General features: G+C 40.1%; 1 long non-coding RNA gene across 1 annotated transcript in view; it reads left to right on the top strand.

Moving 5' to 3' along the window:
- The first annotated feature begins 1,765 nt into the window (after positions 1-1,765).
- Positions 1,766-14,843, top strand: part of LOC139789206 (uncharacterized) — a 38,280-nt gene continuing 25,202 nt past the window's right edge. The window contains exon 1 of the long non-coding RNA XR_011723071.1: positions 1,766-1,897. This is a non-coding gene — a long non-coding RNA (uncharacterized lncRNA). The remainder of the gene's footprint in view (positions 1,898-14,843) is intronic.

Here is a 14,843-nt window from a genome sequence, read left to right as displayed (position 1 = left end):
AAATAAAATATACTTTGGACTTGGGTTCTTATAATAGAGAGTGTATGTTCTCCATATATTGAAGACAAACATTTTTCACATTGAAGTTGGAGTTCTTGATTTTCATGTCAGTAAACAATAGTTGCATGTATATTTTTTTTTTTTTTTAAGTAGGGAGTAGTAACATTCTACTGGACTGTCTAGACAGGAGGGTGATGGGTTGGATTAGTGTGGCAGGGTTTTGGTAGCTGGGGAGGGGCCTCGGGTGGCTCCTGTGAGAAGCTGCTGGAAGCTCCCCCGGCTCTAAAATCCGGACACGCCTCTGATCAAGGCCGAGCCTATCAGCAGCGGTGGATGTGCCTCTGCGATTAACATACTCAAGAAGGGGAAATGAAACTGCTATAAGACCTGCAGGCAGAGGAGTTGGGGAGGTGAGAGTAACATCCGAAAAGAGGTGCCAAGGTCAGTGAGCGGGGAAGGAGGCGTCTAAGCAGGGATTCCCCTGCAGCCTGTGTCGAGATAGCAGGCTATCCCTCTGCAACCCATGGTGGAGCAGATGTGGACCTGCAGCCGTGGAGGACTTCGTGACCAGGGGAGGTGACCGTTCCCAAAGCAGGCTGTGACTCTGTGGGCAGCCCGCGCTGGAGCACTCTGTTCCCGAAGGACTGCACCTCGTGGGAGGGACTCATGTCGGAGGAGTCCTTCTCCCTGAGGTAGAAGGAGCAGCAGAAACAAGGTGTGACAAACTAACTGCAAAGCACATTCCCTGTCCCACTGGTGGGGAAGAGGTAGAGAAATCGTGAGCAAAGTAACTTGGGATGGAGAAAAAGGGATGGGTGAGGTAAGGTATTTAAGATCTGGTTTTGTTTTCTCTTTGTTCTGCTCTGATTTGATTGGTGATAAATTAAATATTATTTTTTCCCCCAAGTTGAGTCTGTTTTACCCATAACCATAATTGGTGAGCGAACCCTCCCTGTCCTTGTATCTACCCAGGAGCTTTTCGTTGGATTTTCTTCTCCCCCTCCCACAGTGATGGGTGAGCGAATGGCCACATGATTCTTTGATGTTGGCTGAGCTTTAACCACTGTAGTGTGTAAATAGGATAAATTACTTAAAAAAGAATAAACCCATACCTTTCTGCATGCGTTTACCTAAGTTAAAATGCAAAGGTTTGTGTCCTTGCTTAAATGTGTCTAGTCTGAAATACAGACTACATTTGAGAATAGAATATCTTGGGTTTTTTGCTTGACTAAGTTTTCATCTTTTATTTTTCTCTATTAGTGTATATACATATAAATTAATGTCTTGAAAAGACACATTTCCTCCCTCCTCCCTATTCTTTCTGCTCCCTCCCATCAGTCTTACTCTGCCAAGTTGGTTAACTGATTATAATTTAAAAAGCAGGTATAGTGTATGCCCTAAAATTGTACATGAAAAATTAAAGCATTTTTTAAAAATTAGCTGAGAAAATATGAATTTTAATGTGAATGTGTTATCCTTTTCAGCTAAATAATACTGGATTAGGATAAGTTTATTCTGAAATAAGGGCCCTTGTACACTTTCATGAATTCGCCTTCTCTCCTATTATCCCTATTACTATTTTTCTTAATTTGAACACACCTTATCAACATTGTTTCATAACCTCACATTGGTCAGATGGCTAATCTTAAAAATTATACCTGTTAATCACATTCACTGTATATGAACTATTTGTAAACACAGAAAACAAAGTAAATTTTATTGTTTTATTTGTTTCAAATTAGGCTCATGCACAGTTAGTTCGAGAAGCTGATGTAGAGAAGGTGTCGACTTTTGAGAACCCCTATGTAGATGCAATTAGAAGTTTATGGAAGGACCCTGGAATCCAGGAATGTTATGATAGACGTCGAGAATATCAGTTATCGGATTCAACTAAATAGTAAGTATATAATGGTTACAAACAACTGTATTTTATTTTCTTTCAAATGAAGTAATTCTTACTTTTTATCTTTTCATAATTGTGTGTATGTACAGGGGTTTTTGTGTGTCCATGTACAAGTATCTGTGTGAGTATTCGTATTCAGCACAAACCTACTGTTTAACTTGAATGTAAAGGCTACTCTAAGGTAGTGTATCTAGTTCAGTATTATGTGTGTGTGTTTTTTAACAAAACATAAGCCTGTGAATATTTGAAATATTACATTAAATTCATGACTAGGGAAGTGCAATCAAGGGTAGACCTCCATGCAATTCATAAAAAAATTATAATGCCCTAGAACATCTATTTTCCCATTTTTTTCCCTTTCCCTTTTCTCTTTTGCAGTCCTGGTGATGAGGTAAATAGTACCAAGCAAGTGTTCTTATGTTTTGTTCAACTGCCTTTCTTTACTACAAAAAAGACCTAATTTTGAAATAATATGGCTGCCAAGAAGGTAAACACATAAGTGAAAACAGACTTCAATTTATAAAGGGTGGCAAAAAAGCATTTAAAGTTTTGTTATAGATCAACAACAATAAAAATGCATATGTGACTAAACTTGGTCTTGAACGGTACGCATGCACTCTTGCGGCAGGATTCTGGTAAAATGACAATGTGAAATTTAACATTGAACCCTGAGGACTGTCTAAATGTTGGCTCCAAGAAATTCAGTTGCTCTGAGTAATATACTATATAGCTCTGATAAATTTTTTTTCATCTGTTAAAAAAAAGGTTTATGTTAGAAGAGGATGACCTTTTGGTGTTGCACACTAGAAAAATATTTAGCATACTTGGTATTGGCTTCCATGACCTCCACTGCAACTTTTAGGTTAGCTATTAAAATTAATCTGATTATATCATTCCAGCCTTCATGTCAGATTGGCATGAAAGGAAGCCTCTCATTGAGGAAAGAACAGAAGAAACTGAAAGGGACCATGAAGGTCTCATTAAAGTTAATGGAACTTGTCCATACACAGTCTGAAGGCCTTTCTTTGCATGTCCTTTATATATGATTTATACAGAGTCAAGGCAAATTTAAAAATATCTTGCTGATGTAATTTAGGCAGCTATTTAGTAATATAGTGCATGAATTTAGATCTGCTCAGATTTGCTCTGATGCTCCGTTTTTACCGTACCACATTCTGCTTCTGCTTTATCAGCCACACATACAGGGTTCCTGTTGTCCTATGCAATCTGCTGTCTGGTAGACCTGGTTACCTTCCCAATTCATCACTTATTATTTGGAAATGCATATTTTGGTGCACAGTGGTGCAAAGCGCAGTAAAAACTCTCTTGTATTGCATGGATTCTCAGTGTCCCCAAATATACAATATTGTGATTTATTTCTCAGCGGTTAGAAAGCTAAAAATCATAGGAAATCACATATAATCTTTAGGGTACATAAGTGGTAAAAGATAATTTTGTAAACAAATAAAGTTGACTATACTTTCTGATTGTTTTCATTTTGAAATGAGTAGCAAACATAAGAACTTGAAACAGAGCTTTTCTTATACTTTGAATTTCTTATATTTGTAGGTCCTAACTTTGATTCCACGATAGATATAATACTGATTTCAAACTGAAATAAATGTATATATTTTAATGGTTGCCTTACGGGAATACAATAAAATTAAGTCTCCAAAGTAGTAAATAAGCATCTGATACTACTTCAGATCAGATTGTACTGAATATCTTAGTTTTGACCTAGTTCTAATGATATCATCAACATAGTAAATCTTTGGGTAGTAGTAAAATAGTATATCTCATTAAGGGGCTATAGAAACAAAACTTTCATACATTTTCTTCCAAAAGTTAAATGCACTAGTTGATTCTTTTTAGCACACAATATATGTAACTAACAATATAATTTATTGCAGATTTGTAGATTTTAATTATAATAGATTATAGTTAATTTTGGGGAGTTCTGAAAATTTTAAAAGAAAAATTACAAATACAACAAATACATTCCACACGTTTAGATACAAAACATCTAAACAGAATTTGTTAGCTTTAAGTCCCTGTGTCACGAAGTGGCAAAACAATGCTTGAAATTTACTTCTGTGATTCTCGAAGCACTTAAAAGGAAGTAAGCATCCAGTGCTCGCTGACTTGGTGAGACTTGAGTAATTTCATCTGACTTGATATATAAAACAAAACCAATAATAATTTCTTGTCCAGCAGATCTCGTATATGTTTTGAAGCATATGTGTCAATCTCATGCTTCTTCTTCCTTCATCCCTTGCATGAGTCTCCTTTAGTCTCAGATTTTTTTTCCCCCAGCTTTTTTACAGTAGCAGTATTTTGATCTATTCCTTGTGTTGCTTTTCCCCCTCACAGTTGGTACACATTGTCTTTCAAAATCTTTCTCTGTATTTTGTTTGTGGTTTTTTTTTTTTAATTCTGTTGCTAGCTTCTAATATATCCTGTAAGTTTCTATACTTTCATCTTCTGTTGTCTGTTGACCTGCTTTGTCATTCTGATCAACACTTTTGAAGTTTTATATCCACTGCTAGTACACTGGAAGAATACATCAAATACATGCGTATTTACCAGAAGAGATAAGAGGAGTGTCTAAGAAAGTAAGTTTCCTGAAAGATGGAAGGTGATTTGAATATCATGGTAGCTCAGCAAATACATTGCATTCTCTCCCCTTACCATTGGGTGCACCAATTGTTGGATGTTCATATTGTTTTTTTAAGCAATTTATAGACTTGTATCTTCATTAAAATCAAGAGCACATCATATAAATAGACATCATTCATTTCCCATATACCTTACTGGGCAACTTAAGCACTTATTTGCCACTAAACCACTTCCCTTTATGGCTTCAAACATACCATTCACAGTGAGACAGATGTTATTCAACACCACAGTGTGGATAGCCTGAAATAATAGCTGTGAGAGACAAGATCTTCCTCTCTACATATAATCTACAGACCTTAAGCCAAATAGAAACAAATTACCAGTCAACAGTCTGATTATATATAATGTTTTTTCCAAGTCTAAAGGGAAAAGAGGCAACAGTCTTGCCAAGAAAAAACAGTTGTTAGATGTAACATTTCACATTTGTATTACAACTTGCAGAATTTAGGCTATAACTAGAGTTTGTGGAGACTCATTACCATAGGAAGCATTTAGAATGTAACCAGAAAACTTCCCATAACCTTGCTAAAAAACTTCACCTTCGCTAGCCCCATTAGATAGAAGAACTATGTCATTGTGTACATCTAACCAAGGGTTCTCTGGTTGTTACACATATACTGAGAATATTTTAGCTTCTCTTCCTTGATTTTGTTTAATAACATTACAGATAATTAAATATGATTTTCCCCCAAGTTCCTACCCCACTTTATCTGTGCCAGTCAGTGTTCAGTGCATTGGCTTTAGTCATACATACTGAGAGTCCTTCAGGCTTTTGTTTCTGTATTTTCCATATTTTCCATCAACTTTAAAAGAAAGTCAAATAAAACTAAATTGTTATTGTATGATAATGCAGTCTGTGTATATCTGTGATAGCATGATCTGAGTTAGCTAGGCAGTTAATGCATAAATGCAGAGATTCCAATACTTTCCTTTGTAATAAGAAGTGAGGCAGAGCTCCAGGGAACAACTCCCAGGACATCTTCAAGTTATCACTGATAGTTAGTAAAGAATTAAAGAGGTTAATCCTGATTATGTCTTTCCACGACAAACTTCATGTCTTATCTTTTGAAAAAATATTGTATTAACTGTAGTGTTTTGGTCAGCTAATAATTTTTTTATTGTAGTATTCTACCAGAGTCTGAAGTAGATTCTACCGAACAATTCATTTCTTCATACTTGCCCTTTCAAAGTAACATTTTGCTTCCATGTTCCACTTCAGAAGTAGATGCATTTCAGTGGAGTTGATCGTGTGCTAAATAAAATGTGATTAGGCACCCACAAGGACAAATATCAGTATATGCACTTAAGTTATTAATACAACACTCTTTTCTGTTAGTTGTTATTGCTTCTGGTGATCTGAACATAAATTCTTCTGTTTCATAAAACTATAGGAAATTCTTTGGGTATTCCATGTCTGTGTAATTTAGTTGCAGGTCTCTATAAAAAGAAGAGACTTACTATGCTGCTAACATCACTGGGATAGTAAATTATGAATAACTATCTGTAAAAGCAGTTATCTGTCTAATGTGATGTCATGGTTTTAGCCAATAACCGGGTGACAGATGCTCTCTGTTATTCCCGCACTACCCTCCTAGGAGAAGATAAAAAGGGGAATAAAGGAGAGAGACTTTAAGGTTGGAAAAAAATTAGAATAGGTTTAATGAAGTACTACTAATAATAATTATTATGGTGAATTACAAATATATATACAAATATATAAATATGGAACCCATGCTCAGTTGGTAATTACTTTCCAATCAGAAAAGTCCCAAATTTGACTCAGCAGCAGATGGGGGTGCCTGAGTCCAGGGTCCCAGTGACAGTCCACAAAAGCCTTGGAGCAACAGAGCCGGTCCTACTCAGGGAAGCAGGGGAATGCAATCTGTCTTGATAAATAATGTTCTTCTCCAGTGAGAAAACAAAATGCAGGAACACAAGCGGCAGGAGAGATGACAAGACAAACAAACCCCAATCCAGCCAACACATCAGCCAGAGAGGCCAGGAGGGCTCTCTTGGGAGCCATTTTATACTGAGCACCATGGGAAGGAATACTTTCCATTTAGGTCATCTGACTCATCCTCTCCTCCCCATAGGCACAGCTGCTCCACCCCCCCACCCACCCCCCCTATTGTAGCTACCACATCAACAGGTTGCTGGGGGGATCCCAAAAGGTCTCAGGTCAGTATAGCCATAGGCATTTTTTTGTATCCTGCTACTCAAACCGGGACACGTGAGAACCAAGTTCTCATATACATTTCTTCTATAAAAATGTACACAAGCCCACCATCATTTAATAAACATTTTTATATTGTTCATTGCTTTTTTTTTCATTTTAAAAGTGTACTTGAAGGTTATAAATCTATATTTTTGCATAATTTGTGCAACATTATAGCTTAAAGATAAAACAGCAAATAAAAATGACAGCTCTTTATCGTGAAATGAGATGAAGATTAAGCTAAAGTAATAGTACTAGTAGCGTGCTTACTTCATCATGCAATAGATATCCTAAACATAAAAGGAAGGTCTGAAGAAAGACATGAAATTTGCTGTATAGTGATGCTTCCTATAGAAAAACTGAAGATGAAGTAATTGAACTAGGGAAATTCAGAAGAAGTGAGATTACATTAAGCAGTATACAGCATGCATTTCTTTCAGGATTTTTTTTTTTTTTTTTTTTTTGGTGTGGTACTGAATATGCTTTTAGTATCTGTATAATCTTTTAACCCCATTTCCAATTTGAAGTTTTTAAAAAATTGCACAAGTGTTTTTGGTTTTGGTGACTTTAGTTTTTTAGCCTTCTGCTAATTATGATTTTTAGCCTTGTAGGAATTAAAAATTGAGAGAAGCATTTAGGTAAGATTTATATGGAATAAGAATAAAAAGAACATAGTGCATCATCTCCACCTACACCCTCACGTCCCACTAATCATAGATTTACTATTTACTTTAGACTAAGATTAGATAATTCTGGAAACTGGTAAACATGCCTCAACTTTTTGCCAGAGGCTCAGAGATGCAAACCTCCACAGAGATTCTGAAAATGCAACCAGTACTTCTTTATACATACCTTTGTTAACAGCTTGTGTTAATACACTGGAAATTGATTCCATTTACTGTATTGTGTGTTACCAAGGAGGATGCTTGTCTCAGTTAGTCTGGTAACTCTGACATAGTGATTTAACATTTTGCTTATATGGTGTTGGGAGATAATAAAATTGTATGTATTTTTCAAAAGTGTATAAAAAGCCCCTTCCCTTTCAGCACATGTTTTCTAGCACATGGTAAAATTACTGCTTATTTTGGATAGTATCATCAGCCAGTCCTGTTATTTGCAAAAAGAAAACTAAAAGATTTCCCCACCAAACCCCAACAACAACCCAGTAAGGGTAGTTCCATCCAATTTCAGAAGAAACAGGCCTCAAAGGACCTTTGAGGAATGGCTGAGGGAGCTGGGGTTGTTTACTCTGGAGAAGAGGAGGCTCAGGGAAGACCTCATCGCTCTCTACAACTCCCTGAAAGGAGGTTGTAGCCAGGTGGGGGTCGGTCTCTTCTCCCAAGTAGCTACCAGTAAGACAAGAGGACATGGACTTAAGCTCTGTCAGGAGAGGTTTAGGTTAGATATTAGGGAAAAATTCTTTACAGAGAGGGTGATCAGGCATTAAAATGGGCTGCCCAGGGAGGTGGTGGGTTCTCTGACCCTGTAGGTTTTTAAAAAGAGACTGGATGTGGCACTCAGTGCCATGATCTAGTAACCACAGAGGTAGTGGATTAAGGGGTTGGACTTGATGATCTCAGAAGTCCTATCCAACCCAGATGATTCTCTGAAATATAACAAATTAAATTAACCAAAGATTACAACTAAGGCTACTTATTAAGACACTAGGATTTTTTTTTTAAGTGGAATTGTCAGTAGACGTGTATAACAGGCTATTTTGTATGGGGTCATAGCTATGAACTACTGTAACTTACAGGAAAATACATTTTTGCATTAAACGTAACTGCTTTAGCATTGAAAAGGTGTAAATGTTTACTGTTATTATCATGTCTGGAAAAAGTCAGTGATGCTGTGTCTATCTTTACATGTAGTTGAACACACCAAATCTATTTCCACATGAAGTATTGCGTGTAGGCCTTGCCTTTGTAGATGTGGTTATAAAAATGTAGAATAATTTAGGTTGGAAAAGACCTTTAAAATCATCATGTGCAACTGTAAGCATACCACTACCAAGTCCACCACTAAACCATATCCCTAAGCACTACATCTACAGGTCTTTTAAATACCTCCAGGGGTGGTGACTCGACTACTTCCCTGGGGAGCCTGTTCCAATGCTTCACAACCCTGTTGGTGAAGAAATATTTCCTAATATCCAGTCTAAACCTCCCCTGGTGTAACTTGAGGCCATTTCCTCTCATGCTTGCAGGTAGAGAGCATTAAGGTCTCCACTCAGACTCCTTTTCTCCAGGTTAAACAACCCCAGTTCACTCAGATGCTTTTTGGACATATCTTCCAGAAGGATCTGTTCCATTATCTTACCATGCACAGAGGTGAGGCTGACTGGTTGGTAGTTCATCTGATTAAATTATTCCTGAGAAAATGCTAATATAGCACGTGACCACTTCAAAAAGAAATCTGACCTCAAAAATACTGAAAAATAGTAATGCGTGGTTGGAAGTGGGTGTTTGTTTGATGTGCCTGCCCCATGTTTGTTCATGTCGAGAATGTTTCAAAACTTCATTGATTGAAAGTAAATTTAGATAAGTTTTGATGGTTTGCTTCATTAGGTGACGTAATTCTGGGAAGGTAATTCAAGCTCAATGTGGAGTTACAAGGTTATGGTGAAGGGGGTTATGTTTAGCTTTTTCAAGAACATTATGGGTCAAAACTACTCTTTTTTGTTTATCAAGTCTAGGAATCTTGTCACTTTGCCTGATTTCTATATGAGAAAAACTGTTATTTCTGGTTTTATGTAATATGGACAAATAGTACCTTTGAAACTCTTTTTCAAGGTTATCATTAGCACATTCATAGCCTGGTAACTTCCTTGAAGGCTGGCTGCAGTTTTGGCCCTTGTCACAGGGAATATATAATTCATTGGAAGTAAGTACTTTTTTCTCAACACTATCTAGGAAACAAAAAGTTTTCTTATATTTCTGGTCAGTTTCAAGAGTTTTTCCGGATGTTAAAAGATAGCTACTGTTATCAGCTTGTTGCACACACGTTACTTTGGTAATGCATCTTGTGCCTGTTGCTGTAGCAACCCCACTCAAATTCATTTTTACAAAATTTAATTATAGCTCCAATTAACTTTTTTAACTTGGTCTGTAGTATAAATTTACTCAGACCTATGTTACTGGGATATCGGTAATATATCGGTATCTCATCAAACATTAATGAAAAATTACCAACGAGATAAAGGCAGCTCAACGAAACATGAATTCTTTTCTAAAAGTAATGTTAAATTCAATGAAAAAACATAAAAACATGGTTTTTAAAAGTGATGTTCAGGCCTATGACCTGAAGCGAACTTTTCATAATACAGTTATACATAATACAGAATGAGTTTCCCTTATCTAATTGTAAGATAACCAGAAACAGTTGCAGAGTAAGTTGGACACCTCTAATAGCCAAGCACAATGAGGATGTGAGATTAATCAGCTAGCATGTGTAACAAATTGTGTGAGTCATACACTAGAACTCCCCTACATATACACACTTTCCTTAAAGTACGAGAACCTGGTCAGAGCTTCCTGCATACCAAGGTTCTGTTCATGGTGCTGAACAACGTCCATTTGTCTTCCATGTATAGTTGTCCTGGTGGAGAGTTGGCACTGTACAGTTGGCAGCATACAGTTGCCCTAGACCCAGGAAACTGGGATTGTTTTGCCTGGAGAAAAGGAGGCTCAATCTTTACCCTCTGGCCAATTTGTAATCACCTCCACAATGCCTGGATGATCAGAGCTCCCTATTTGACCTTGCTGTGTTATTAAGGCAATCCACTTACACCATGCTCTTTAGCCGAATTGTCTATGAGATGTTTTTTTAAATGATTCCCGTTGTCTGACTTGATATTCTCTGGGGTATTGTGCCACCACAACACTTGCCTTTCAAGCCCCAGAACAGTATTAGGGGCAGTGGCATGAGGCACAGGGTACGTTTCCAAAGACCCAGTGCTTGCTTCAACCATTGTGAGAACATAGTGCTTACCCTGGCAACTCTGAGGGAGTGTGATGTAATCTATCTGCCAGGCCTCTCCATACTTGTATTTACACCAACGTCCCGTGTACCACAAAGGTTTTAACCGTTTAGCTTGTTTGATTGCTGCACATACATCACAATCATGAATAACCTGTATAATAATGTCTAAAGTTAAGTCCACCCCTCGGTCACGGGCCCATTGGTACATTGCATCTCGCCCTTGGTGACCTGAAGTGTCATGGGCCCAGCGACCTAGAAACAGTTCACCTCTGTGCTCCCAGTCTAAATCTGTTTGAAACACTTGAGCTGCCTGGTCCACCTGATGGTTTTGCCGGTGTTCTTCACTGGCCCAACACTTAGGTACATGGGTGTCCATGTGCCGTACCTTTACCATTAGTGTCTCTAACTGGGCAGCGATATCTTGCCACAGAGTGGCAGCCCGATAGGCTTCCCCCTGCGCTGCCAGATGTCCCGTTTCCATCCCTTCAGCCACCCCGACAAGGCATTTGCTGCCATCCATGAGTCAGTGTAGAGGTAAAGCACTGGCCACTTTTCCCTTTCAGCAATGTCCAGGGCCAGCTGGATGGCTTTTACCTCTGCAAACTGGCTTGATTCACTATCCCATCTGGTGGCATTCCAAAATCTTTACCCTCTGGCCAGTTTGTAATCACCTCCACTATGCCTGGACGATCAGAGCTCCCTATTCGACCTCGCTCTGTTATCAAGGCAATCCACTTACTCCAGGTGGCATCAGTGGCATGGTGTGTAGACAAGATCCTCCCCTTGAACGTCCAGTTTAGAACTGGCAGACAGGGTACTAGGAGGATCATTGCCTCAGTACCAATCACTTCTGAACTCCTTCATAGGCAGCCAGTATTTCTCTTTCAGTTGGAGTGTAATTGGCCTCTGAACCTTTATACTGCCACCTCCAAAACTCTAGTGGTCGACCTCGAGCCTCATTGGGTGCTTTCTGCCAGAGGCTCCACATGGGACCATTATCACCGGCTGCAGTGTAGAGCACATTTTTAATCTCCTGTCCTGTTCAGAGAGGTCCCAGGGCCACTGCATGGACTATCTCTTGCTTTATCTGCTCAAAGGCCTGTTGCTGTTCAGGGCCCCATGTAAAACTGTTTTTCTTTTGGGTGATGTCATAAAGGGGTTTTAAAATCTGAGTGTACTGGGGAATGTGCATCCTCCAAAATCCCACCGTACCCAAGAAGGTCTGCATCTCTTTCTTATTAGCGGGTGAAGACATGGTTGCAGTTTTGCTGACCACATCCATAGGGATGTGCCAGCACCCATCTTGCCATCTAACTCCCAGGAACTGGATCTCTCTGGCAGTCTCTGTTGGTATGCTACTGCTGACAATGTGCTGTATTAGATGCAGTTCGTACCTGCTGTTCCTCTACCCTCATCAAGCCCACCAGAGAAGAGAAAGACCGGGCAAGGCAGACAATTGGTCAATGCCCTCAGTTTCCACAGCTGCTACACCAAAGGCCCACTTATACCCTTTTGGGTCCTTGAAATGCCCTTTCCAGAGAAAGTCTATACCAAGGATGCACGGAGCATCTGGGCCAGTCCCTTTACGGTGGGTCTCCCAGTCATTTCTGGTCAGGCTCATTTCAGCCTCCACTACAGTCAGTTCTTGAGACCCTCCTGTGACTCCAGAGATGGTAACAGAGTTTGTTCCTTTGTGATTCAATGGTATCAAGGTACACTGTGCACCAGCGTCTACCAGGGTTCTGTATCTCTGTGGATCTGCTGTGCCAGGCCACTGAATCCACACTGTCCAGTAAACTCGGTTATCCCTCTCCTCCACCTGGCTGGAGGCAGGGCCCCTCTACTGCTGAGTACAGCGCCCACACAAGGGTTTGTGTGGCAATCTGGACCCTCGCAGTTATTTCCTTGACTCCCCGCTGGGTTGTAGACCCATCTGCTGGGGCCAGCAATGGGTGGTTCTTGGGAGATTGGAGTGGCCATCTTTCTGGAAACACTACCCCCAGTGGTATTACCTTGCAGCTCCTGTACTCTTGCACACAGTGTAGCGGTGGGTTTGCCATCCCATATACTCATGTTTTCGCCAAGGTTACGTAGGGTCAACCACAGAGAACTCTGTGTCGAGTTCTGCCTACCCTGAGCTGGCCTCCTAGGGAAGTGCCTGTTTTCAATAGCTGATACATGAATCCATTCAGGAGAACGACGAGTGTTACTCTCCGTCTCCATCTTGGATAGCTTGTCATGCAGCTTCTCAAGAGAGGTTTTCAACTCCTCAGCCGTAGTTTTGAACTCCCCAGCCATTTTTTCCACAGCTGAGACATGAGCCTGTAAGGGGTTAGACACACTGTCTTCATGCTGTCTTAGCTGGCTAATAAATTCACTGGCAGTTGGTGGTGTTTCATTGTCTTCCCCAAAGACCCTTCCCCCCAAAATGTGGGCGTACATAGCAGGGGCACTCTGTGTGAGCTTTTTAAGCAGAGGCCTCCTGCATGGCACCTCGTCAGGATCCTCAGGTGTTTGCCCATCACCATAGATGACCTTCCGAACTGCCAGCTCCCTCAGATATCTGATGCCTCTTTCCACAGTGTTCCATCTAATAGGGCGACATTCGATATCCTCCTTATAAGGATATTTTTACCACAGACAAAAGGCATTTGCAAAGACGCATCCGCTCCCTTGTCCCAGACGCAGCATCCAAGCAGTGAGTGATTCACCTTCATCGCAAGCATAATCCTTTCTTAAATTCTGTATCTCTTTCAAAGACATAGATTGGTCAATTATCTCAGGTTCCGAATCACTCTCTTGTGTCGTTCCTGCCTCGGTCCGACTCTCTCGCTGATCAGGGTTTTCTGTTGTCTCTCAATCATCACCACCCCTCACCGTGCGATCCGACTTCTTTAGATGCTTTCTGCCAGTTGTGACAGGGACTACAAGGGCTGGTTCGGAGCCAGTGGGGGAGCTGTCGCTGGCAGCGGGATCGGCGGCAGGAGCGGCAGCAGTGGGAGCAGTTTTCCCACACAAATATCAAACATTGAACCACCCCTGGAACACATTCAGGCACAGCAATAACCAAAACAAGTAACACCAACCTTCACCAAGGCCTCCAAACTCTGGCGAGTCAAACTCACCACAGAAAGGAGCAGAATCATTTTGCATAGTGAACGCATTCATCAAAGATCCCCCAAATTCCCCAATCAAATTCCCAACAGAACTCATTCCCTCAGAAATCACTGTTTTAACAGCATAGAAAAGTAACATGGCTGGGAGATGGGGTACTACAAAACAACATGCATGGATGAATCAATTAAAAAAGGCAGTATATAACAAGTCTTTCACCCATGCCATTTTGAAACTCATTTTTCTTTTTTCAATATCCAACTTGCCAATATTTTCAATTGAAAGAAAAAATTAAATTTGAGCCCCAATTATTCTGTCACGGCTTAGCAGTTTGGCGGACCACAAACCTAATTGACAGAATTCCTCTCTATTCCTCCCCCCCCCCAAAGGGAAGATAAAAGGAGAATAAAGACTGGAGACTTTGAGTTGGAAACTGAAAACAATTGCATCTTGATTTACTGACACAGGGGAAAGGTAATAACATAAGGGATAAAGTAACTAAGAATATGCATATATACAAATATATGTATAACCAACCTGATAGATAGCATGTGGCGAGCTGGTGGTAACTAACAGCAGCACAGCTAGCAGGAAGTGGGATGAAAAGAGGGAGGAGCTACTGACCTTCTGCTCTTTATAGAGTATGGCAGGGAATGTGAGGGAATAGATCCCTCCCCCTTTGCATTGCACCCCTCTCAGGGTCCGAAAGCCCTTCTTCTTTAGTTCCTCCTGTTCAAATGATGACAACACATGGGGTTGTTCCTCCCTAGGTGCAGTACCCTACACTTGCCTTTGTTGAACCTCATGCAGTTTCTCTCTGCCCAACTCTCCAGCCTGCATCCTGTTCAGGAGCACAGGTGGTGTTTTCTTCAATTCCTTTACTGGAAGGGAATGCTGAAAGGAATAGGAAAGCACACCTGATCAACGGGTGGCTTAGAGGCTGGTGCCATAGGT

The sequence above is a fragment of the Heliangelus exortis genome, chromosome W, assembly GCF_036169615.1.
Source record: "Heliangelus exortis chromosome W, bHelExo1.hap1, whole genome shotgun sequence".
Lineage (NCBI taxonomy): Eukaryota > Metazoa > Chordata > Aves > Apodiformes > Trochilidae > Heliangelus > Heliangelus exortis.
Note: the sequence above shows the minus strand (reverse complement) of the source record. Positions and strands in the feature narration are given on the sequence as shown.